The sequence below is a fragment of the Heterocephalus glaber genome, unplaced genomic scaffold (genome assembly GCF_053883595.1).
Source record: "Heterocephalus glaber isolate CG9 unplaced genomic scaffold, H.glaber_assembly_v1.0 deba00001504, whole genome shotgun sequence".
Classification (NCBI taxonomy): Eukaryota; Metazoa; Chordata; class Mammalia; order Rodentia; family Bathyergidae; genus Heterocephalus; species Heterocephalus glaber.
Window position 1 is genome coordinate 49,353,389 of NW_028258324.1, and position 25,877 is coordinate 49,379,265.

Sequence of the window (25,877 nt, forward strand, 5' to 3'; positions counted from 1 at the left end):
AATGCAGTGTTGCTCTCTGACCTGGAGCATCCTATTGCCTCCTCTTTCATCACAGATACATTCTCTGGGATCCCACTTTCCCGGATCCTACCCTCCTTAATGGTACCCGTTTCCTAGGGCTGCTGCAACAAAGTACCCCCCACTGCCGAGCTCAGAAGAGCAGAAGCATTCCCTAGTCTGGAGCCTGGACGCCTGTAGTGAAGTGGCAGCAGGGCTGTGTTCTCTGCAGGCTGGAGGAAGGACCTTTCTTCTCTCTCTACCTTCTGTGGTGCTGACAATCCTTAGCGTTTCTTGGCGTGATCATGAATCTAATCTCTGCCTCAGTCTGCACTGGCAGTTTTCTCTGTATCCCAATCTGTATCTCTGCTCTTCCTCTTATAAAGACATTGGTCATATTGGATTAAGGACCCATTCTACTCCAGTCACCTTTATCTTCACTAATTATACCTGTAAGGACGCCATTCTGTTTCTTTTGTCGCTAGTGTGCGCGCGCATGCGCATGTGGATGCGCGCGCATGCTGCCGATCATACCCAGGCCGGGCAAGCACTGAACCTCTGAGCTACAACCCCAGCTCCAGACCCTTTTTCTAAACAAGGTTTTATACTGAGGTTCTGAGAGGGAAAATAACTGGAAGCAGTATTCAATCTATTACAGTAATCAAGAGCTAAGGTGAGTGACGTTCAGTGAGCTAAGTGAGCACTTTAGCTAGGCATTCCATCGCTCCCTCCACAGAAGCCACATATGTGGTCGCTAAGCCTCTGTAGATAGTTCGATCTCATCCTGTACAGGTGCTGTCCCCTTTCCACTTCCTCTGAAGCTCGCGTTTTCGTGTTTTGATTGACATCTGAAAGGGGGTAGTCAATGTAGAGATGCACGTGAGTTTTCTCCTGCCTTTAATTGACTAGTGAACTTTTTATTTGCTCATAGTTTAACTAAAAAGAATGGCTGTGCTGTTCAGATTTCAGGCTAATAGAAGAGCAAAAGTGGGGAGGAGCATGACCTGTGTTCTGCTGTGTTGGTGGCTGTCTAGTTTGCGATAACAAATCTGGCACTGCCCAGCGAATCTACAGCAGACACACACACACACACACACACACACACACACACACACTTCTAAAAGGTTGGATTATAAAAAATTTAAAGGTTTGAGATTCGCAGAAAACATATGAAACCATATATATTTGGTTTGGTTTTGATTTTTTAATGAGGCATCTGGTCATCTCTAGCTCAGGTTCTCCCAAAGTAAGTTGCAATAAGATACAAGTTGGATTATGTGACCAAAGATATCTAGTGCTTTAGACTAGGCACATTCCGTTTTTAAAAAACTTTGATTGTTATTTTATTGTCCTGTCAGTCTGTCCGACCCCAGTGGCCCTTTTCCATGGTTAGGCATAGTTGTTGGTCTTGGGGGTGTCTTAGGGTCGGTGGTGAATTGGCATTTCAGGTTCCCGGCCAATCATCTGTGAATTTGAATACTGTATTCAAAGGAATTCCAAAGTCTTTCCCAGCCTATGAGTCCACTCTGTCTGCCTCTGTCTATCTCTGGGACTCACTCAGTGCCTTTCTATCTATCCTCTGTCAGGTATATTACAGTTTTCTGCCTCAGGGCCTGAGCATATGTGGTTGCTAGCTGACTCCTCTTCCTGGCCTTGTCGACCTCCAACTCTTCACCCTACTTGGCCCATATTTATTATTTAGATATCTGCTTTAATGTCATTTCCTCAGAGTGGCAATACTTTATAAAATCCACCATGGAATTACATTTGGTCCTCAAAGCTTGTCATATAAGCACATGCTATAGTTGCTATCTGGCCAACTAGCAGTAACTCTTATCTTTCTCACAAAGCAAATTTAAATGACCTAGGTGAAGTCTAGGTGAACTCTCAGTGAAGGATGATATAAATGGAGAACTATGTTACTGGTATTTGTATCAGGAAGGAACGTATTTTAAAGTAATTTTCAATATTTCTGAAAATGCTGAATTTTCATTTTAAAGTGATTTTATTTCTCGCTTCAGAAAAATTATTAGATATTTGCCTGCTTACAAAGCTAGTATTTTCTTTTCTTTTCTGAGAGAGGTCTCATCGTGTTGTCTAGGCTGACCATGAATAAGATATATAGTTCATGCATAGGGCATTCATTCCTGGGTTCAAGTAATCCTCCCACCTCAGCCTCCTGGGTGTGGAGACTAAGGGAATTTGCTACTGTACCTGACATACACGTAACATTTTCTTTAAAGGCTTACAGTCCTATAATTCTTGGGAAATAATTTCATAGCTCTTGATATGTAGTTCTTTTGTCTTATGTGCACATTCAAGAGGCAGATATGTTTTCATGGTCTATATATGGAACTATATATCAGAGAACTGGTAACATTCAAGCTTACTATCATAATGTGTTGCAATGACCTTATTACCTTGGAGGATAGCTGAATTGGTCAAGATTCTCCAGAGGGACAGAGCCAGTAGGAGATATAGATATACAAGAGGGGGTTCATTAAGGGAAATGGTTCATACAACCTAGAGGTTGAAAAGTCTCACTATAAGCTACTGCAGGCAGGAACCAGGGAGACCGGTAGTGTGGCTCAGTGCATGTCCAAAGGCCTGAGAATGAAGGAACTCAACAGTGTAATCCTCACACTGAAGCCAAAGTTCTGAGAAACTTGGCGGAAGGCAGGCACTGCTGCAAATCCTAGGTCCAATGGCTGGAGAACCTGGAGTTCTGATGCCCCAGTGAAGGAGAAAAGGGGTGCCCCAGTTCTAGGAGAGAGTTTGCCTTTCTTCTGCTCTGATGTTCTGTCTGGGCCTCAGCTAACTGGTGGTGCCACCCACACTGAGTGAGAGTGGATCTTCTTTATTCAGTCCATTGATCCAAATGCCAATCTCTTCTAGAACGACCCTCTCAGTTATGGCCAGAAAAATACCTCACCAGCTATGTGGGTATCTTTAATCCACATGAGGTGACACCTAAACTTAACTGTCATTTATTTTCTAAAATCTGCAGGCATCTGCTGATGACCTACTAAGTATTAAACAGTGTATCATGTATGGAGTGGGTCAGTATTGCTGCACAGGAGTTCTCAGTATAGTAGGAAAGAAAATACTTAACGGGACATAAATAATACAAATAAATAGTAAACAAGAAAAGAAACAGAATAAAGCTTGCTAGTGCTATAGTAGAGGTGAAGAAAAAGTGAATGGAAGCTGGGTGTGGTGGCTCACATCTATAATTCCAACACTCTAGGAGGGTGAGGCAGTAGGATTGCAAATTCAAACCTAGCCTGGGCAACTGTCTTAAAATAAAAATTTTTTAAAAGGGCCAGGGATGTAGCTCAGTGTGGAGGCAGTGGGCTCAATCTGTAGCACTACAAGGGGAGAGGGAGGGGGAGGAGAGGGCGAGGAGGAGAAAAAGAACAGGAAGAAGGGGGAGGAAGAAGGGGGAGGGGAGGGAGAGGTGGTGAGGGAGGAGAAGAGAGAGAAGAAGGAGGGGGAGGAGGAGAAGAGAGGAAGGGGGAGGAGGAGGAGCAAGAATGGAAACACAATCAGAATTCACTTCACTGATTGAGTTGGATTTTATAAGTCAGTGATAGAATAATCCGTGTGTGCTTCTCAGGAGCAAATATTTATACTGATAAGTTATGCTTTATAATAAATAATTATTAAAAATATTAGGCGGCCTAAATTCCTGAGCCAAACACTCAGGATGACATTTAACTTTTAGTGACTTGCCATGGTAAAAATAAATCAAGTGAGTTATTTATTCAGTGTGGTTTTTCTTGCTTTCCTAGTTTTTTTTTTTCAGTGCTAGGATCAAATGCAGGGCCTAGAGCTTTAGGCAAGTGCTCTACCAAGGCACTACAACCCCATACCCACTTCTTGTTTTTCAAATACACCTTTGAAAAGAAAATATTTATTAGTTCTCTTGGACATTTACTTTTTTAAATTCTGTAGTATATTGCCAGAAACTTATCCTTTTAAAAGCTGAACCACCTGGGCATAGTGGTGCACACCTGTAATCCTAGCACTCAAGAGGCTGAGGCAGGAGGATCTTTAGGATTTTGAGGCCAACCTGGGCTACATAGTGAGACCTTGTCTCAAAAAAAAAAAAAACCAACAAAACATATGAAGCAAAAGTTAAAGTTTATCATTACTCCACTGCCTTCTCTAAACTCTGTGTACAGCCCTTAACTCAGTTCTAGGTGCATAGCTCATGTTCAACACACACACACATATATAGAGAGATATATATATATATATATATAGAGAGAGAGAGAGAGAGAGAGAGAGCTGATGAAGACTAATATTTAGACCCAAGAGTGTGACCACAGGAAAGAGTTCATAACCTCTCCTCTATAACTAAATGTAAGGTAAACAATTGTACATGATACAGGTTTTTTTCCATGTTAATATATGTCAGTAAGGGAAGTATTTTACAGTTCAGCAAATTGTAATTTGAGGCTCCTGGGAAGTGGGTCAGCTATTATAATATATCACCACTGTTTCAAGTATTGTTTTTCCTATAGGTTGTAACTGAGGTATATGAATTTCTTACACTAGTATGACAGACCTTTGATACATTTGTTTAAGCATTTAAAATTTGTGTTATTTAAAAATCTTATATCAATATAAAGGTGAATTGAAGCCCATGCCTGTAATCCCAGGACTCTGGGAGGCTGAGGAAAGAGAATCACAAGTTCTACTCCCACCTGTGCAATTTAGCAACCCCTGTCTCAAAATAAAAATAAAAATAGAAAGGGATGGCGATGAAGACCTAGTACTGCCAAAAAATTGATGGATTAAGGAAGTACTTTATTTTTATGTAGCAGGAAATGCAGTTAGTAAACAGATAGGAAAAAGTTAAAACTTACCAAGAGTCAAAGAATACAAAATAAAAGTTCAGGATCTGATTTTTTTCTTCAAAATTTATAAAGATAGAACAGATCATAAAGATGGAAAGGTAAGTAAATAGCAAATATGCAGTTTTTTCTTATAAATAAGTCCTTCTGTAGAAAACATATTCCTTAATAAAGGTTAGTTATTTAATTTTTGAAGTTCAGGTACTTCACATGCTAAAATGTACCCTACCACTGAGCTATACTCCACCTTACTTAGGATTCTTGATTCTTAATTTCTTCCTCTGTAAAATAATGGTGTAGACCCAGGGTCCGTAAGAGTTTTCTTAGCTCCAAGACCTAATAATTATATGAGATTGCAAATACAAGAGAAGGATATTTTAAAAGGCTCATTAAGGGTCTAAAAATGTGCTCTTATAAGAAAAACACAAAGGCTAGCACCAAAATGTTACATATTGGGGAGAAAACAAGGAATTATTAAAATATAGTATTAACCCAATAGGTGATAGGTGATCATAAATTAAATGTATATTTGGCAAGAAATTCTGTCATTTCAAAACAAAAATTAAAATACACACACACAGACACACACACACACAAAACAAACAAAAACATGAAGCATGATTAAACTCCATGGTGTACAGCTAGCTATGCATTGGCTTAAAGTTTCAGTTTTCATTTCCTTAGGTAAAATGAACCATTCAGCTTTTGCAATATTCACAAGTAACTCATTCCAAATTACCTTGTAAATGGAGGCTTACTTTATGAACAGAATTATAAGATTAATCCTACAACCCTCGATAACGATTTCAGTATCCAATTAATAAAACTGTACTCTTCCTAATGAAGTAAGAGGAGACTTACTTCACAGGCTGGTCTGAAAAACATTCACATGCTAAGTTTTTTAAAAATTGCATATGATGGGATACTCCTATTAAACTGGGGTCACATTGACTTTATTTTTTTGGAGGGTACTGAGGATTGAACTCAGGACCTTGCACTTCTGAGGCATGCGGCAACACCACTGAGCTAAATCCCTGGCCCTGGATTGGCTTTAGAAATTCTTTGATTATCTACTTCACACTAATTGCATGTAGCTAGACATTTTTTCATCTTTTATGTTAATGTTTTTATATTTGTTCTTATAAAATTTACCCTCTTCCAGCCTCTGAGTCATGTATCCTTTTCTAATTAAGGGCTAAATTGAGTTGATAGGAGCCAAGCTCTTAACTCTTGAAGTGAATGTTGCCATGGGCACTCCTGGCATCCAGAAAGACCTGTTTCCTCAACATTCCCTGCTAAGCAAAAGACTTCCTAACTTTGGGCTATGCTTTCATTCCAACTAGGTCACAGATTGTCCTAAGGGCCAGAATCTGTGAAGAAATTCAAACCTGAGTCATCTTCAAGACCAAAATATCCACCATACTTAGGAATTATTTATTGTTCAGTGTTTGGTATTTTTCTGTCCAGTTTCTGGTCAAGCCATTCAGTGATAAAACGGAGATAACTATGCTCCCTATTTCACCTATTTCAGGCACTAGTACTACTTGGTGCTACTGTCTAGATTCTAGCAATGTTACTGCTCTTCCGTGTGTGGGTCTTCACTTAATTCAAACCATTCTGTGAGATTGAGACAATAAGAATTATTTTGTATCCAATCTTATTGATGAGCAAACTAATGCTCAACTTAATTAAGTGATTTACTGGGCACCACTGGTAAGCAGCATCAGGACCTAATCTGCCCTGTGTTCTAAGGTAAGTCCTACCCTCTTAACAGGATCACATCCCCCTAAATTCCCCTTGAAGCAATGATAGGGCAGAGGGGCGGGAATCAGCAGTCTAAATTATATTCTGAATAATCATAACTTTACTTAATATGACCAAAAAATCATATTTTGTCTTTTACATTATCTCATGTTTTAGAAAATCAAAAATATTTTTTTAACCCAGGCATGGTAGAGGATATCCGTAATCCCAGCAATCAGGAGGCTGAAGTAGAAGGCTTGCTTCGAGTTCGAGGTCAGCCTGGGCTACATACTGAATTTAAGGCCAGCCTGAACTACAAAGCATGACCCTGTCTCAAAAAATTACAAAAAAAATTTTTTTTTAAATCTCTCTGAGTTTTCAATGCCTCTAATAGAGAAAGCCACATAATAGTGGTAGAATGTTCAGATGTCATGTATTGTGTTCAAAAAATGATTAATACAGAGAAATGCTGTGGTTGTCCCAGAAATTACATTTATCTCACCTGAAAGAGAAGTCAGAATATTTATTGGAAAGATGCTGAGTTGCAGATCATAACAAGCTTGCGAGGTAATGAGATAATGTATTTTATTTTTTAGAGGGCTCCTCTGTTTTAAAAAAACATGAAACTCATAATTTTCTAATGAGGTAAATTATTATATTACTGTTGTTCTCAGATGATGTGACTTTTGCTTATGTATTTATATATTCATTTATTTAAACATTTACTGAGCTTATATTACTATGATGGATTCTAGAATATAAAGGCAAGAAGAAAGAGAAAAACAGCATGATGTGAGAAATATAAACTAGCAATAAAAAGTATTTTACCTCTATTTAATATTAAATTTCTAAATATAGGTTAATTTTCTCATGTGTGTCTTGGCTTTTAGAAAAAAGATTGCTGGATCTGTGTTGATGGCTTATCAGTCTTGCATTCAAAGACTGTTTGCTTGCCTAAAAAAATTATGCCAAATATGGTTGCATGTTATACATAAGTTCAATTACACGTGGGTGATGAAAAGGATTTTGTGAACACTTAAAATATTTCATTTTTATTCATCACAGTTTTAAAAAATATTTTGACAGGTAATAATTGTACATATGTATAGAATACTGTATGATATTTTGGTGCATGTATACAATGTACAGTAGTAAAAATCAGGATAAATAATACATCCAACACCTCAAACAAATTAAAATTTTGGGGGGTTGGAAACATTAAAAAGCCTCTCTAATAGCTGTCCTGAAATATACAATAAATTATTGTTAACTATAATCATCTGGCTGGGCTATAGAACACTAGAATTCATTCTACCTAACTGTATTTTTGTACCCAATAACCAATCTCTCTTTCTTCCCCTCCCCCGCACTTGTCAGTCTCTAATAATTACTATTCTACCCTCTGCTTCTACAAGATTAATTTATTTAGCTTCTGTACATGAGCAAAAACATGCAGTGTTTGTCTTTCTTTGTCTCATTTCATTTAATATAATGTTCTCTAGGCTCATCCATGTTGCCGCAAATGAAAAACTTAACTCTTTTTATGATTGAGTAATATTCTACTATGTATGTATACCACATCTTCTTTATTATCCATTCACCTGGATAATCACTGGCACTTTGATTGATTTTATATCTTGACTATTGTGAATAGTGGTGCAATAAATATACTGTAAGTGCAGGTATCTCTTCAACATATTGATTCATCAGTTCTTTTACTATACTACTTTCTAAAAATTCTTAAGAATTAGAAGTACCTGGCTTTGGAAAGTTGTTACATTTTTGTGAGTGTGTTTTGAGATGTGAATTTCCTTAAATTACTAAAGCTGACCTAGAACTTACACTATCGTTCCTCCGCCTCCTAAATAGCTGATAGGGACACACCTGTGCACTTGGCTTGAAACATTTATTTTATTTTATTTTTCATTTTTATATATTATTTATTTATTTATTTATTTTGTATTCTTTTATTGGTACATTTTAGGTATACAATAGGTTTACATTTATCATTGGGTGCTTGTACATGTACATGATGTATCTTAGTTCTTTTTTTCCCCATTGCCTGTGTATCCTTCACCCCCTTCACCCTTCCCTATTTACATAAATTTCGTTTCCATTTCTTTTTCTTTTCTCATAATTTTTCCTTTCCCTGCTTTCCTTTCCCCTCCCACTTCCCCTACATCTTTGGACCCTTTCCTCCTATTTCAAATTATCAATTATTCATTTTAATCATTTTAATGCTTGTTTACACTTTCAGTTTCTCACACTAGAGATACTATTCAGTATTTACACATGTATGTCCTATTTATTTCACTTAAGAGTATGGCCTAATATGCTAGCTATAAATGTCTCTAGTTTCTCCTTCTTTATGGCTGAGTAGTACTCTGTTTTGCAAAAAAAAAAAAAGAAAAACACATCTTCTTTATCCAGTTTCCAGTTGATGGGCACTTGGGCTGTTTCCAAGCTTTAGCTATTACAAACTGTGCCACTATAAACATGGGTGCACATGTATCACTCTGGTATGATTCTTTTAATTCTTTTGGGAAGATACCCAGCAGGGGAATAGCTGGGTCAAATGGGACCTCTGGTCCTAGTTCTTTGAAGTATCGCCATACTGATTTCCACAGTGGTTGCACCAGTCTGTACTCCCACCAACAATGGAGAAGGGTTCCTTTCTCCCTATACCCTCGCCAGCATTTGTTATTGGTGGATTACTTGATAGCAGACAATCTTTCTGGGATGAGGTGGAATGTTAGTGCTGTTTTCATCTGCATCTCTCCAGTGACCAGTAATGTTGAACATTTTTTCGTATGTTTATTTGCTGCTGTTACTTCTTTGTGTGAGAACTGTATGTTCATTTCAGATGCCCATTTTTGAATTGGGTCTTTAAATTTGGGGGATCTGATTTTTTTCAGTTCTTTATATATTCTAGATAGTAGTCCTTTGTCTGAGGTACAGCTGTTAAAAATTTTTTCCCACATTGTAGGTTGTCTCTTAGCTCTGTTGGTGGTTTCTCTTGCAGTGCAGAAGCTTTTTAGTAAGATGAGATCTGAGTTGTTGATTCTTTGTGCAAGTTCCCATGCTACTGAGGTTTTGTTCATCAAGTCTTTTCCTGTGCCAATGTCTTCAAGAGTTCTACCTAACTTATCTTCCAGCAAGTTTAGTGTTTCTGGCTTAATATTTAGATCTTTAATCCACTTGAATCTTAGTTTAGTGCATGGTGATAGGTATGGGTCTAGTTTTAATCTTTGGCAGGTTGAAATCTAGTTTTTCCAACACCATTTATTAAATAGGCTATCTTTCCTCCAATGAAGGTGGTTGGCTCCTTTGTCAAAGATGAGGTGGCTGAGTATTTCTAGAGTTGTTTCTGCATCTTCTGATCTATTCCACTGATCCTCGGGTCTGTTTCTTTGCGAGTACCATGCTGTTTTTATCACAGTAGCTTTGTAGTATAGTTTCAAGTTGGGGATTGTGATACCCCCAGCCATGTCTCTGTTGCCTAGAATTCCTTTTGCTAATCTAGGTCTCCTCTGGTTTCAAATGAATTTTTGGATTGTTTTCTCTAGTTCTGTGAAGTATATTTTTGGAATTTCAATTGGCATTGTATAAATCTATATAGTAGTTTTGGAAGTATGGCCATTTTCACTATATTGGTTCTTTCTACCCAGGAACAAGGGATGTCTTTCCATTTTTTTATATCCTCCTCGATCTCCTTGTTCAGAGTGTTGTAGTTTTCAGTGTAGAGGTCTCTTGCTTCCTTTGTTACATTGATTCCTAGATATTTCTTTTTTCTTTTTTTGGATGCTATTGTAAAAGGAATTGTTTCCCAAATTTCTCTCTCAATGAGTCTGCTATTTGTGTATAAGAAGGCTATTGTTTTTTGAGTGTTGACCTTATATCCAGATACTCTACTGAATCTGTCAATTAGGTCAGTCTAGAAGATTTTTGACTGAGTTTTTTGGGTTTTCTATGTAAAGTATCATATCATCAGCAAATAATGACAGTTTAACTTCTTCCTTTCCTATCTTTATTCCTTTTATTTCTTTCTCTTTTCTAATTGCTGTGGCTAATGTTTCCAGAACTATATTGAACAGGAGTGGTGATAATGGGCATCCTTGTCTTGTGCCTGATTTTAGCATGAAAGTTTTCAGCTTTTGACCATTTAGTTTGATGTTGACTGTTGTTTTTTCATAGGTAGTCTTAATCAGGTTAAGATAAAGACCTCCTATTCCAATTTTCTGTAGCATTTTTATCACGAATGGGTGTTGGGCATTGTCATGCCTTTTCTGCATCTATTGAGATTATCATATAGTTTTTGTCCTTAACCTGTTAATATAGTGTATTACATTTATTGATTTATGAATGTTGAACCATCCTTGCATCCCTGGGATAAATCCAACTTGGTCAGGGTGTATGATCTTCTTGATGACCCTCTGTGTTCTGTTTGCTAGTATCTTGTTGAGGATTTTTGCATCTATGTTCATTAGGGAGATTGGTCTGTAGTTCTCTTTTTGGGTGGGGTCTTTCCCTGGTTTTGGAATCAAAGTAACACTTGCTTCCAGGAATGAATTTGGAAGCCTTGCTTCCCTTTCAATTTCCTTGATGAGTTTAAAGAGGAATGGCAATAGTTCTTCTTTAAATATCTTGTAGAATTCAGCAGTGAACCCATCAGGACCTGGGGTTTTCTTTGTTGGTAAATTTTTTATTACATTTTCAATTTCACTCATTGTAATTGGGGTGTTTAGAGTTTCTTCATTTAGCTTTGACAATTTGTATGTATCTAGGGATCTGTCCATTTCTTCTGTGTTTTCCATTTTTTTAGAGTACAGGTTCTCAAAGTAGGAATTGATGATCCTCTGGATTTCTGCTGGGTCTGTCATGACTTCACCTTTTTCATTCTTAATTGTATGGATTTGAGCCTTTTCTTTCCTTTTTTTGATAAGGTTGGCTAAAGGTTTATCAATTTTATTTATTCTTTCAAAAAACCAACTCTTTGATTCATTATTTTTTTGTATCATTCTCCTAGTCTCCATTGCATTGATTTCTGCTCTGATCTTTATAATTTCCTTTCTTGTATGAGCTTTGGGTTTGTTATGCTCTTCTTTTTCTAGGAGCTTGAGGTTCTGCATTACGTTCTTTAACTGAGGACTCTCTGTTTTCCTAATATGGGCATTCACTGCTATGAATTTCCCTTGTAGAACTGCTTTCATTCTGTCCCATAGATTCCTGTATGTTGTAGTGGCATTATCATTTACTTGTAGGAACTGTCTAATTTCTTCTTTAATTTCCTCTTTGACCCATTGGTTGTTCAGGAGGGTGTTTTTCAATTTCCATGTGTTTGTGGGAGTTTTGCAGTTTCTTATGTTATTGATCTCCAATTTTATTGCACTATGGTCTAATAATATACAGGGGATAACTTCAGTTCTTTTAAATTTACTTAGACATGTCCTATGAGCTAGCATGTGGTCTATTTTGGAGAATGACCCATATGCAGCTGAAAAGAATGTGTATTCTGATTTTGTGGGGTGGAACACTCTATACACATCTATTAAGTCCATTTGTTCAATAGCTTGGTTCAGTTCTAGAATTTCATTGTTAATTTTTTGTCTATATGATCTATTTGTGGTAGTGGGGTATTGAGGTCCCCCACTACAATTGTATTAGTGCTTATTTAGTTTTTCAGGTCCATTAATATTTGTTTTGTATAGTATGGGGCATTCATATTTGGTGCGTATATATTTAGGATTTTCATCTCTTCCTCTTGGATTGTTCCCTTCACAAGGATGTAGTGACCATCTTTGTCTCTCTTAATTAGTTTTTGTTTGAAATCTACTTTGTCTGCAAATAAGATTGCTAAGCCTGCTTTTTTCTGGGTTCTTGTCGCGTGGAGAACTGTTTTCCATCCTTTTACTTTTGGTCTATGAATTTCCTTTTGAGTTAGATGTGTTTCTTGTATGCAGCGTATTGCTGGATTTTGCTTCTTAATCCATTCTGTCAGTCTATTTCTTTTGATTGGTGAATTGAGACCATTAACATTGGTGGTTATAATTGATAGATATTGACTCATCCTTGTCATGATGTTTTACAGTTGTTGGCTCTTTTATTTCATATTTTTCCCCCTTTCCCTTTAGTGTCTTACCTTGCATGTTGGCTTCCCTCTGTTGGGTCTCATAGAGTTGTGATCTTCATTGTCTTTTTCTAAGATAGTGCTTAGAATTGTTTGGAGTGCTGGTTTGGTGTTCATGAAATTTCTCAGGTGTTCTTTGTCATAGAAGTATCTAATTTCCCCATTGATTTTGAAAGGTAATTTTGCAGGATACAATAGTCTAGGTTGGAAGTTATTTTCTTTTAGGGCTTGAAATACTTCACTCCAGGCTCTCCTTGATTTGAGGGTTTGTGTTGAGATGTCTGTTGTGATTCTGATGGGCTTTCCTTTGTAGGTGATTTGTTTCTTTTCTCTAACTGCCTGTAGGATTTTGTTCTTCTGTTTGGTTTCTGGGATCTTGACTATTATACGTCTAGGTGTAGATTTTTTTGATCATGGCTAGTTGGAGTTCTATATGCCTCGCTTATCTGTAGGTCCAATTCTCCGCCTCTGTCTGGGAAGTTTTCTATTATTACGTCTGTGAACAGTTTTTTTATGTCAATTGTACTTTCTCCTGTTTTTTCATGGACTCCTATCAGTCTTATGTTATTCTTCATTGCATCATCTAGCAGCTGCTGGATTGATTTCTCATGGTCCCTCACTATTTTTAAGAAATCTCTGTTTTTATGGTCCTTTATTGCAATCCTGTCTTTTATATCTGATATTCTGTCTTCAGATTCCCTTAATCTGTTCTGTATGCTTTCATTGGAGTTTTTAATTTCCTGAATATCTGTTTGAATCTGTGTCATGGATTCCATTTCTTTCTTATGTTGGGCTTGGGCGATCATGGTTTCCATTTCTTTCTTATGCTGGGCATTCATGGCTTCCAGCATATTTCTGAGGTCATCTATTTTTTTTATCTGTTTCTGTTCTCGAGCCTCTAATCATGTCTTTCACTCTGCTCACCATCTCTGTAGTTTTCTGCGAGAATATTTCTGCTTTGAATTTTTCTAGAGCCTCAGTCATCTGTTTTGTTACTTCCTGTGCTATCAGTTCAGGTGTCCAGGTGGTTGATTATTGGACTTTTCCACCTCGTTTCCCCCAGAATTTGCCTTTTGTGGGGTGGAAGTCGCCTTACTTAAATGTCTTCTCATTTTTGTTTTTGTTACTGCCCTTTTTATTAGTTCCTGGGTTAATACTTTGAAGTTGCTTATTGTAAGCATCTTTGTTGATGTATTTAGAACCCTTATGGAATGATTGCTTCTCAGAGGTGTCTTCCAGATATAGCTAGCCTTTAGGTTTTGAGTCTCTAATGGCGCTGAGGCTGTCTCATTTTCATTGTACCAGGAAGGACAACTGATTAGATCAATCACAATACCTTAGCACAAGTGATACACTTAGCAACACAATAGCATCAAGTGCCTCTTAGGAAATGACAATTTGTGGTAGTTATTAATCTATCACCTTTAACTGTGTGAATTAAATAAAAATCAAGGACCAACCCAACATATGTTTATAGTGAATAAACTCTTCAATATGGCAACTTTACCCTTCGGAATGGGGCATTAGAAGGAGTTGAGGAGGGAGGGATAGGTAGGTAGAAGGATAGTGGAAGGTTAGCAGTGAGGCTAGAGGACACAGGTGAGAGAAAGAAAGAGAAGAAAAGAAGAATAAAGAAGAAATATGAATTAGGGCCAGAATAGGAACACACAAAGGGAGAAGAAGAACAATGTGGGACAGTGAGAGAAAGAGAGAGAGAGAGAGAGAGAGAGAGAGAGAGAGAGAGAGAGAGAGAGAGAGAGAAGAAAAAAGAAAGAAAAAAGAAAAATAAAAAAATTTAAAAGAGTAAAGAAGAAAAAAATTAAAAATAAGAGAAAAAAATAGTGGTAATATTGAAAAATAACAAATAAAAGATAAAAATGAAGGGACTCCTTCAGGGTATGTCTCTTCTGTCACAATAGACAATGTGGGCAGCAGTGTGCAGATATAAGTCAATGAGTCTCAGTAAGCCAGTCACAGACCTGTGAGATTCAGGCAGATACCTGGCTGCAAGTCCCAAGTTGAGTTCCCTGTCCTCCTACAGGGTTGAACTATGCAAGGTTCTATTGCAGGTTCCAGCTGCCTTTCCCTTGGAGATAGCCCAAATTCTGATGAGAGGTGATGATCCTTCTAACTTATCAATTACGGTGGTCTGGTGTGCCTTTACTGCAAAGATTCTCTTCACTTTTCCAGTGGGCTTCAGTTATCATCAGCGAGCCTGAGAGAGGCCCTCTCTCTTGTTCACTTCTGCAGTTCAGGACAATGGCCTTTATGTCCCCCTGTGCCTATGTAGTGTAGAACTGCACAGCCAAGAGGCCAGAGGTGGGGGGGGGGCCTGGCACTGTTGTTCTAGGCTCCCCCGCGGCTCCACAGGCGGCTGGGGGGCATGTCGGGGTGGGGGGGGGGCGTCCTTACAAGCCCTGGGTCGCCGAGTGGGCGTAGCCAGCCAGGCAGAGCTGGGCTCAGTCCTGGGCTCTCTGCTCCTTACATGCTTCCACCTGCGCTGCTCCACGGGTGACTGGGGGGCGTGTCTGGTGGGTCTTCGGCTTGAAATATTTAAATTTAGTTTATACTCTAATATGTTAAAATGTTCTGCTGGATGTGGTGATACACGCCTGTAATCCCAGAACTTGGGAGGCTAAGGCAGAAATCGAAAGTACAGGGCTAGGCTGGACCACATAGCAAGACCCTATCTCATTGAAAAGAGAGAAGGAAAGAAAGGAAGGAAGTTCTCACTAGGGTTGGGGGTATAGCTTAGTGGTGCTTGCCTACCATGCCAATCCATCAATCAGTCAATCAATCAATAAAGTTTTAGATACATGCAGGAGGTTTGAATGCAAAGCAATAATAATGGTGTAGGAAGAACAGTCCCCTGAATTCTAGCCAAAGTGACTCCGTTTTGTAGTGGGCCACTCTTTAGCTGTCTGCTGGGCCCTCAGCAGGTGCTGGGGCTTTGCGCCAGACTGCAGCATAATAAGGTCACCCACCACTGAGGCTTGGCAGTGCTTACTAGGACTGGCAGTGTTCCCAATAAGAATGGGATGGGAACGGAGTACCCGGAACTTTTCCCAAGGACTCTTGTCTTTTGTTTCTGCTTTTTGCTGTTGACCTTAGAGGCCTATAAAACCAGTGCTTAGCAAAGCAGGGTTGGAAACTTCAGTAATGCCATAGCCACAAGTTGTCTACTGCTCTGTATGTAACCCCAGTAAACTCATTTACTTGCCACATTGGACTTATCCAAGTTATTCTTTGGACTATCACCACCTTCTAACAGTTCAAAAGCAGACATTTCTTTTACATCTTTGAGAAAGTCACAGAACAACTGGCTTCACAAACCATCTTCATATATTCAGCAATAACAAATGAAAACCCCAAATATTTCAAGGCATAATATTTAAAAGACACTAGTTTGCATCCATTTAAATTCAACAAAATGTGTTGCATTCATACCATTTATTATGCTGGGATGACGATGTCATTGGAGGGGATGGTGGCAGTGAGTTTACAAAGATATGACTTTCCTGCCTTTCAAGAGGGAACACTTACATAGCTCAGAATAATGCACTGTGGAAAACAGTACCCAGGAGTATACTGTGAGAAGCCCCACTAAACAGCACATCATGGATCATCTCCAGCAGGGCCAGAGAGGTGGGGCACTTATCTCAGTAGAAGACTCACAGAGTGGTGATAATTTGCTTTGAACCTTAAGGAGAAAAGGGGAAGCACAGAAGTGAGAAAAGAAAATTTGCCATCACAAAAATCACGGTGCTACTTAAGTTCCTAAAGGTGCATACCTCTAGTAGATTACTATCTCATTATTCAAAATAAGATTAGGTTTTTAAACACCTGTAGAGATCTAACAACTTGCCTTTAGTCAATCTAAAAAAGTTACATTTATCTAGGGATTGAACTCAGGGCTTATGTATGTTAGGCAAGCACTCTACCACCAAGCCACTTCTTCAGTCTCTCTTAAAAATATTTTCTTTTGAGACAGGTTCTCACTAAGTTGCCTAGGCTGGCCTCAAACTTGCAATCCTCCTGCCTCATTTTCCTGAGTAGTAGGGATTATAGGCATGCAATACTCTACCTGGCCCAAAAACTAAAATTAAAAACTAAAAGGAAAAAAAAATCAATCTAACTTTAAAAAACTTCTCTAAGACTAAAATGTCTATTGATTTAATTTAATCATATTAGCACTAATGTCTATCATTTCTGAACAAATAATTTCATTCTCTTTCTAAATGTAACTTTTCATAAACATGAGGAAGGTAACCTGGGGTAGGGAAAGTTAGTTCAAAGTGTGTATGTACACCTTCCTCAGTGTAGAATGCCCTGCTTCAGTTGGACCCTCTAGGTCCAGCACCCAATCAGGGCAGACCTCCCCCTTGGCAGGGAAGGGGCACTGTAAGACCTTGTCAAGCTCTGTACAGTAAACTATTCTGGGAGCGCAGGATACAAAAGAAGTAGAATAATGGAGGTAACCTAACCTCCATTAGGTTAGGTAACCTAAGCAGATTTGCATTTTTAAAAAGATCATTCTGATAATGTATAATTAATGTATTGGCTTGGGTAAAATGAAAGACAGGATGTCAACTTGTGAGTAATGTGGTGATATGGGTGAGAAGAACTGAGGTCTTGGATAAAATTGTAGGAGTAGAAAGTGCCTGACAGATTTTAGAAGGCCTTGATATGTTATTATGATTTGGCTAAACAGAACAGTATTCCAAAGTTTCTAGAGTTATGAGCATCTGGGTGGATGGTATTATTCCCTTAGAAAATATAAGGGAAGCCTTTGTGGAAGATAATATTGAGTTTGATTTTGGGCTTACTGAAGTTTTAAAACCCATGAGACTTCCAAAAAAGAGATTCTGGTAGGCTGTTCGATGTATAGGTTTGAACCTCAGAAGAGAGATCTAAGTCAGAGATATAGATTTAAGTATTTAAAACATTAACTGCATGAAAAGTAACACAAACAGAAAAGTGAGAAAAACAGAGAGTTAAGCTCAGAGCTATAAGGACATTTAAGTAGCAAACAGAAGTGAAAGCCATATGAGACCTGAACTACAGCTTGTTTCCTGTTTTTGTACTTTTTTTCTCCTAATATATTCCCACATCATAATTGTTTTTAAAAACTTACAGAACCTCACCTAATCATTTGGAAATCAACTACCAGTTGTTGCTTTTGTTTTCTTTTAAAATACTAGGGAAATGTGAATTTTTATCATTTTTTTTTTTTTGCTGTTAAATCTGTAGTGCCTAGAATTGTATCTGGTACTTATGGTAGTAGGTGCCTAACAAATATTTTGAATAAATGAATATTATGATTGGTAAACTTACTCTACTTTCTCCAGATTTCATGGTACTCGTCATTTATTCAGAGTGTTGATAAATATAATCAAAGCACAAATTTTGAGAGAAAGACAAGGGAAAAAGAAGGAAATTGGAAAGAAAGGGGATAATTGGGGGTATTGGAGGGCAAGATAATAAAAGGAAAAACTTTAAATTCTTACTTTATTCAAGAGAAATATTTATTTTTTCCATATTTTTAAAAGGCAAATCATCTGACTTGTCATATTCCTTGTAGTGAATATGTTTGGAAACATGAATGAGACATTATTGCAAAGAATACTTGCATAAGCATCAGAGGAGATGTTTGGCATATCTGGCTTCTTGGAATCTTTTGAACGCTCATTCTCAGGTTGTGAATCCAAGCTCTGCACACTAAAGGGTATAAATCTCACTTTCCTTAGACTCTTGAGCATCTGAGGTACCCAGCATGAGTCCGAATTCTGTCCTAGCAGCAGATATGCAAGGTTTTGATTCAAAGAAAAGGGAGTTGGGCAGTTAGTCAAGGGTATAAGTCTGGTCAGAAGGCACAGAGCTATCACCAGCATCAGAGACACAGCTCCTGGTTTTAGTGTTGGTGCTCAGTGTTCTCAGGATTCTATGAACAATCTCCTGGTGACTTTGGGGACAACTCCAACCAGCATTAGCCTCTGAGCATGATTGATTCTTTCTTGTTAAAGAACTTGCTAGAATGAGTTGGTTCTGTTTATAATGGAAAGCATTTATTAATATAACAATTTACAGAATGATTTTGCATTATTATTATTATTATTATTATAGTAGTAGTAGTAGTATTAATACTGGGGATTGAATCCAGGGCCTTCACACTGAACTACATTCCCAGCCCCACGACCTTTTACATTTTAAAAAAAGTTTTGAGACAAGTCCTTGCTAAGTCACTAAGTTGCCTGAGCTAGACTTGAACTTGCAGTCCTCCTGTCTACATCCATCGACAGGTCTACACTCTTGCATTTCCCTAATTAGTGTATAGGCCTGATATAAATCAGAAGTGCTTCATATGCATAAAATAAGAACATATACTTAACCTACTATATATTTTTGTCCATATTTTCCAAGGAGACAAAACAAACATAGTGCTGAGGTATCTCCAAAAACTTATAGGGTAGTTTAAAAGGAAGTTTGGGGTACAGGAAAGAGCTTTGTCTTTTTGTCCAAGTTCAAGTACAGACCAATCCTGATCTTGAGCCCCTTGGAACTCGGTTTTCTGATAGGTAAATTTAGGGTTGTGTTGATAATAATAGCTATTATTTATGGGGCACATGCTTTGCCAGACAAGTAATATTATTTCCCTAGGTTAAGAAAGAAGATATTGAGAGGCAGTGACAGAGCTGAACTATGGATCAGACTTATTGTTACCAAAGCTTTACTCCTGATTTCTCATTAGGTGATCTCTTTTTTAAAAAGTTTACAGTTTGTAGTTCTAGGTAAGACTCAAGGAAGATATAAGCTGACTTTCACAATCAATATTATGCTGTGTATGTATGTATGTATGTATGTATGTATGTATGTATGTATCTATCTATCTATCTAATTTATCTGTTTTCTCTTGAAACAGGGACTCATTATTTTGCCTAGGCTGGTTTCTAACTCCTGGGCTCAAGTAATCCTCCTTCCTCAGCCTTCCAAGTAGCTAAGACAACAGGTAACTGCTACCAAGGCCAGCTGATATATTTGTAGATTACTCTGATCATGCACTTGGATGTCACAGCAATGTTAAATTATTATTAATATTTCAAAATGTTTACTCTCAATTTCTATACTTATATTATTGTGAATTGATAATACATAGTTTGTAGATGGTTCTGATCTACGGATCATACTTTGAGTAGCACTGTTTCTAAAACATCTAAAATTATTGCATAGTACAAAGAAAAACTAACTGGACAACAATCCTGTGGGAGATGATAACACTACTCAGGGGCAGTCCGTTCTCCATTCGGTGGCTCTACTAATCTTACTGCCTGCAGAAACAAGGCAAGCTCTGCAGGACGTATGTGATGAAACCAGCTCTCCATTGCATGTTACCAGTTAGAGAAACTTGTCTTTCAATCAGACTTTATACTATTCTCCTTCACCTAGTCAGTCATCAGCAAGTCTTCAGCTGTTGTTTACCTTGCCTCTCACACTTGCCTTCCTTTTATTGCCATCTCGTTGTTCATGGTCATAAAATCATGACTCCTGGAGTCTCCATGATGCCAGTTTCTGCTCTCTTTTCTTTCCATTTCATCATTTAGAAAATGAAATGAGCAGAGACTAATTTTAAGATGTTCTCTGGCTCTATCATTTCATGATTTATCCCCTGCTGTTCATATTGATTCTCATCTGAGCTGCACAGAAGACCTAAGTTCTTTATTATCCTAATATAGAGTGTGTCTGTTCTACAAAAATAAGAATAAAAAGGAATCTAGCTTGTATGAAAGAAATCAGCAGCTCGTGGTTTGGAAGGTACAACCAGGCTCAATATGCTGACCATCCAGAATCTTAGCTAGTCTACACTGATATTTTTTATTTTTTCCATTTGGTACTGTAATCCTAGAGGTAGTTAATATTTCTGTAATCACAGGGAGGTAACCCCTAAGAAGAATGAGAAATAATAATGAGATTAGTATAGAAATAACCAAAGCACAGCTTTTTCCAGTACTGGGGATTCAACCCAGGGCCTTTGCCCTGGGTTTTTAAATTTTTGAGACAAAGTCTAAATCACTAAATTGTTCGGGGTGAGCTTGAACTTTCAATCTTCCCATCTTAGCCTCCCAGAATTCTGGGATTACGGGTACGCATCTTAAAGTTGGTACTTTTTTTAACTCCTTAAAGTATAAAGGTAGTACTATGCATAGTAATAAATATAATTTTGTGAGGTATTTTTTAGTTTGTCAGATGTTTATATAACATTTAAAATAATCTGTTAGACTTGTGATTTTAACTAATAATTACAAACATTTCATTACATAATTTTCAATGTTTCCATTCAGTAAATAATGTTTAATTTGTTTTGATTTGGTGTTTTCTAATAACTCATGTTTAGAGATTTAGTGTAATAAATTAGAATTAACCATAGTACATATAAAATTGAGAGTTCCTTTACATGAGAAGCTCCAGGTCACCATGTGGGCATGCTTCTAACTCCAGAACTTTGGGAAATTGAAGCAGGAGGATTGCACGTTCAAGCCCAGCATGGGCAACTTAGTATCTTAGCAAGACCCTATCTCAAAATAAGAAATAAATCAAGGGCTTGAGATATAGCTCAGTGTGAAGGTGAGAGAGAGAGAGATTGACTAAGCACTAGATCACTGAAAACCTTGTCAGCATTGTCCCTCCTTTTCTGCTCAAGGAAGTGAGTCACTGTGTCCTTAAAGTGTTGAGGGGAAGAAGGAGAAGAGAGAGAAGATGAAGACCAATTCTTTGAGGTGAAGATAAATGTTTCTGGTCTGACTTCAGGGCATTTTTCCTGAAGTGTGGTGAAGGCAGTGTGAGATGGATGGGGATCTCAGACACCAAGTGTCATGATTTTGCAAAACAAGATACTATTGTGAGCTTGACAAGAAAGGAGTGGAATTGGCTGCCTGTGAATATGTTCATGTGAGCACAAGCAGTTAACACCCCAGAAGTGATCAAAGTGGACTAAAGACCAGAGTCTTTTCCCTTTAGTCTTCTGGATTATATATAATGTCTCAGACTTTTTATGACCCTAGAGAGTGTAGAGCCTGCCCGCCCTATCCTTCACCCTTATATAATCAGCTAAATGACTAAATCTCCCACCCATCCCAGTGTGTTGCAGGCATAGGGAAACATTGGAGAACTAAGAAAATGATGCTTTTAGGACCTACAATTGTGGAATACTCTCATGCTTTATAAACATACAGTGAATGTCACTGAGCCTGGCTGTGGGTTTTGATCACCTATGAGACAATACAACATACTCAAGAAAGAGAGAACAAAAGACACAGACACAGAGAGTTGAGAACAGAAGCTGGGTCTTGGGCTGATCCAAGCTGCTCTGGGCAGTGAAGACAAAAGGCACCAAGGCCATCCAGTGTTTATTCATTGCAAGAGTGGGAAGAAGGGGAGCAGGTTAGATACCTGCTGATAACAAGTATGGCAATCAGGACTATAGAAGGAAGGCACTAGCATATCTTTACTGAAGATAATAAATAGTTAATTCAGAGTGAAAGAATTTAGTGGGCGTCAAGTTGACCTTAGCTGGAAGTGAACTCAGCAAGGCCCCTACTTCTAATGTAATATAGCTGAATTATAGAGCAGCAAGAAGCTTGTGCAACTTGTAGCCTGCTAATACTGGGCAGAGATGTCTTCTGTAGTGGAGCCCAGTGCATCTGACTGGATCTGAGCCATTGGGAACCAAAAGAAAGGGAGAGTGCTTGGGATCCCTCATTTCTGGCAGTGCATGTCCACACAAGAAAGGAGCTACAAAAAGGGGGTACCCAAAGAAGCAGGTGAAGATGAAGCCATGCAGTGAGTCTTAAGCCCAAGACTGCCAACTAGAACCCAGCCCTTTATTTCTATGGCCTCTAGGGCCTAAATCCTCTTCTCCTACTTCAAGGAAAAAACAAAAAACAAAACTGTCTCACAATAATACATTTTTTTCTTCCTTGAAAAATTCTAAAGTATACTAAAAAAAAGTCTTGCTTAAGACTTGCTTAAAATAGCACAAAGTTTGTTTTAATTAATGATCTTTTCCTGGTGCTGGGGGTATAGCTCAGTGGTAGAGTAGAGTGTTTGCTAGCATGTGCCAGACTTGAGTTCAATTTCCAGCCCGGCAAACAAAACGAAAAGACAACAACCTATGATAATCTTGTTATTTGATTTTTCTGTAGGGACCTAATGTTTTAATTAAGTCCTAACAAGAAATAGAATAGACCAAGACATTAGAGATATTAGAGACATGGGAGTGAGTTTTGTGCCCCCCCCCCCCCCCCCCCCGCTTTCCTTCTTTCTTGTAGTGCTAAAGATTAAGCCCAAGGGCTCTCTGTCACTGAGCTCTATTCTTAGACCTTTTACTTTTTTATTTTTTCATTTTCAGATAAGATCTCACTAAGCTCCTCAGGCTGGTCTTCCATTTATGATCTTTCTGCCTCAACTTCCTGAGTGGCTTGGATAGCAAGTGTGTGTCATCACATCAGGTTCCTTTGTTTTTTTTAAATTATCACTAAACAATTTGTGAAGTTTCTGGGTAGATGATTGCTAGTATTATTTTAAAATTTCAGATTAATGTATTGACTGTGGCTTTTACCTTAAGATATTCCAAGGTTTTCCAGGAGATGAAGTTTTCAATTTATGTTACATATTTTTATAGCATGTATTCTTTCTGTTTGTGGAAAAGTTGGTAAAAGACCAACACTCATGGGAAGTACTTTCAGTATGCCACTGTAATTTAGAGGAAGTCAGTGTCTTGATTTTAAAAAGGGGGGGACACAATCAAAACTGTTTTGTTTTTCATTTTTTAAATTATAAAAAATAATCTATGTTAACTTTGTTTTAAAATCAAGCAATATAGAAATGCTGTCCAGAGGTACATATGAATAACAGATGGGCACACAATAACACATTCTTTGTTTTTAATTTCACATTGGTGTTCTCAAGAGCAGTGACTTTATATAAATTCCTTCATGAGTCACTTTCATGAAAAAAAGAAAAGACAAGCAAAAATAAAATTTTAATTAGGAAAAATAAAAGTGTAATTTGAAAATATTGATAAACATCTTAATTGTATGTTATATATAACAGCTCCATTTAATCTTCAGAAAAAGAAGCTTGCGCAATGTTAATGAAAAATTAAAGAAAATTATGTTTAATGAAGGGGAAAATAGCCTAATATGTGAGTAGCTGCTATAAAATAAGTTCAACTGTGTGTGAAAGAGAAAGTGAAAATAATGAGCAATAAAGCATTAGATCCCCTCCCCCCCCCACACACATCTGTGGCTATATCAAGCATCACAAATTTCATGTTAGTATGCATTAGAGAAAAATTTTCTTTTTTATACATATTAACACGAATTATCTCCTTATTACAGATGATTAGAATGCAGTAAGGCCTTTTGTACTCCAGTTGTAAAAAAAGGAATGTAGCATGATAGAATAGGAATTATCTAGATTATCACTTTGTTTCATAGTTTTATCCCCAGTGCCTTGCATAGTGACTGGTGAATAAGTAGCAGATAAATATTTGTAAAATAATCATAGTAATATCTAGCATTTGTTGGGGGCTTTCTGTATGTCAGGCACTGTTCAAAGCACTGACACATTTTTATACAATCCTCACAAAAAATCATACATGACTATAAGTTACCTTTTTTTGTCTGTTTGTTTTAGGTAGGGTCTATAGGGCAAAGGTTAATAACTTTTGGAATCATGACAATTGCCTGAATTTTATGTTTCTGCTAACTTACTTTTTTTTTAGACAGGGTCTCACTTTATAGTTCAGGCTGGCCTTGAACTCACTATGTAGACCAGGCTGGCCTCAAACTCTCGTTTATCCTCCTGCCTCAGCCTCCCAGTGCTGGAATTACAGGCGTGCACCACCATGCCCAGCTTGCTAACTCACTTCTACTGTCCAAAGTATGGAACTGCTTTGGCTTTCTGTGCCTATCTGGCATTTACCATCTCACAGGCTGTTCGCTTTATCCTTTGTGCTTGCTGTAATTTCAGTAGCTCATTTACTGTGGATTTAACAACTTCTGTCTGATCCCAGTGTCTTTGAAGTTATGTCCCATAAGTTGCACATTCTTGCATTAAAGAAGGTCACTCTTTGGCTTTACTTCTGACCCAGGATTTAATAATGGTATCACTTGTAGGATCAATATCTCACAAACTTACAAAAGCAGAACAAAACTGGGAAGCTATAAGGTCAACTGTATGTAGGTAATAAAATAAATAAATATATATTTGTCTTTATTTTGTTTATTTTCGATACATAGTCTCACTATGTAGCTCATGCTGGCCTTGAAGTCACTGCACAGCCTTGACTGACCTTGAATTTGTAATCCTTCTGCCTCTCAAGTGCTGGGATTACAGGCATGCATGTGCCATCATGCTTGGAAAAAATTCCAGTGTTTATATTTCAGAATGTATCTTTAAAAATTAAGATCTCCTCAAAGAATATAACCACAATGCCAATATCATGCAAAAAATGAGAAAAACAATAATTCCTTAACATTATTAAATGTCCAGCAAGCATTCTAGAACCTTATATAAATAACTTTACTCTTTTGGGTATGGCCTTTTGTTCTCCTCACTTGGCATGATGTTTTAAAGTCATTCATGTTGTGGAAATGATTCTTTCCTTTTTCTTGCTCAATAATATTCAATTGTATGACTATCCCATAATTTATTCATGTATTCTCTTACTGATGATATTATAAATAAAACAGGTATGAACATCCTTATACATCTTTTTGTGGACATGTACTGATTTGTCTTGGGTAAAAACCAAGGTCATAAGGTAAGTATATGCCAGATCTATTCCCAGAGAATTTACAGCATTTTATATCTGACAAATATGCACAAGGGGTCTGAATTTTACACATCTTCATCACTTTTTAATTTTTAAAAATTAAAATTTTAGAAATTTTAGTTTGAAGCAAATTACCTTTAGCTATTCTCATGGGTGTATGGTGTTATCTCATTTCAGTGTTAATTTGTAGATCCCTGATGACTAATGACATTTTTTAAAGATACAGCCCATACTGGCCCGAAGTTCACCATCCCAGTTCCTCACCCTCCTGGTGCTGGGATTACAGATGCCAAGCTTTGAGCACTTTTTCATATTCTTA

At 37.6% G+C, this 25,877-nt stretch overlaps 1 long non-coding RNA gene across 1 annotated transcript; it reads left to right on the forward strand.

Annotated features, from left to right (window-relative positions):
- The first annotated feature begins 146 nt into the window (after positions 1–146).
- Positions 147–25,877, forward strand: LOC110349356 (uncharacterized). Its single transcript, XR_002395239.2, has 3 exons — positions 147–670; positions 19,646–19,732; positions 23,129–25,877. It is a non-coding gene; the product is annotated as an uncharacterized LOC110349356 (long non-coding RNA).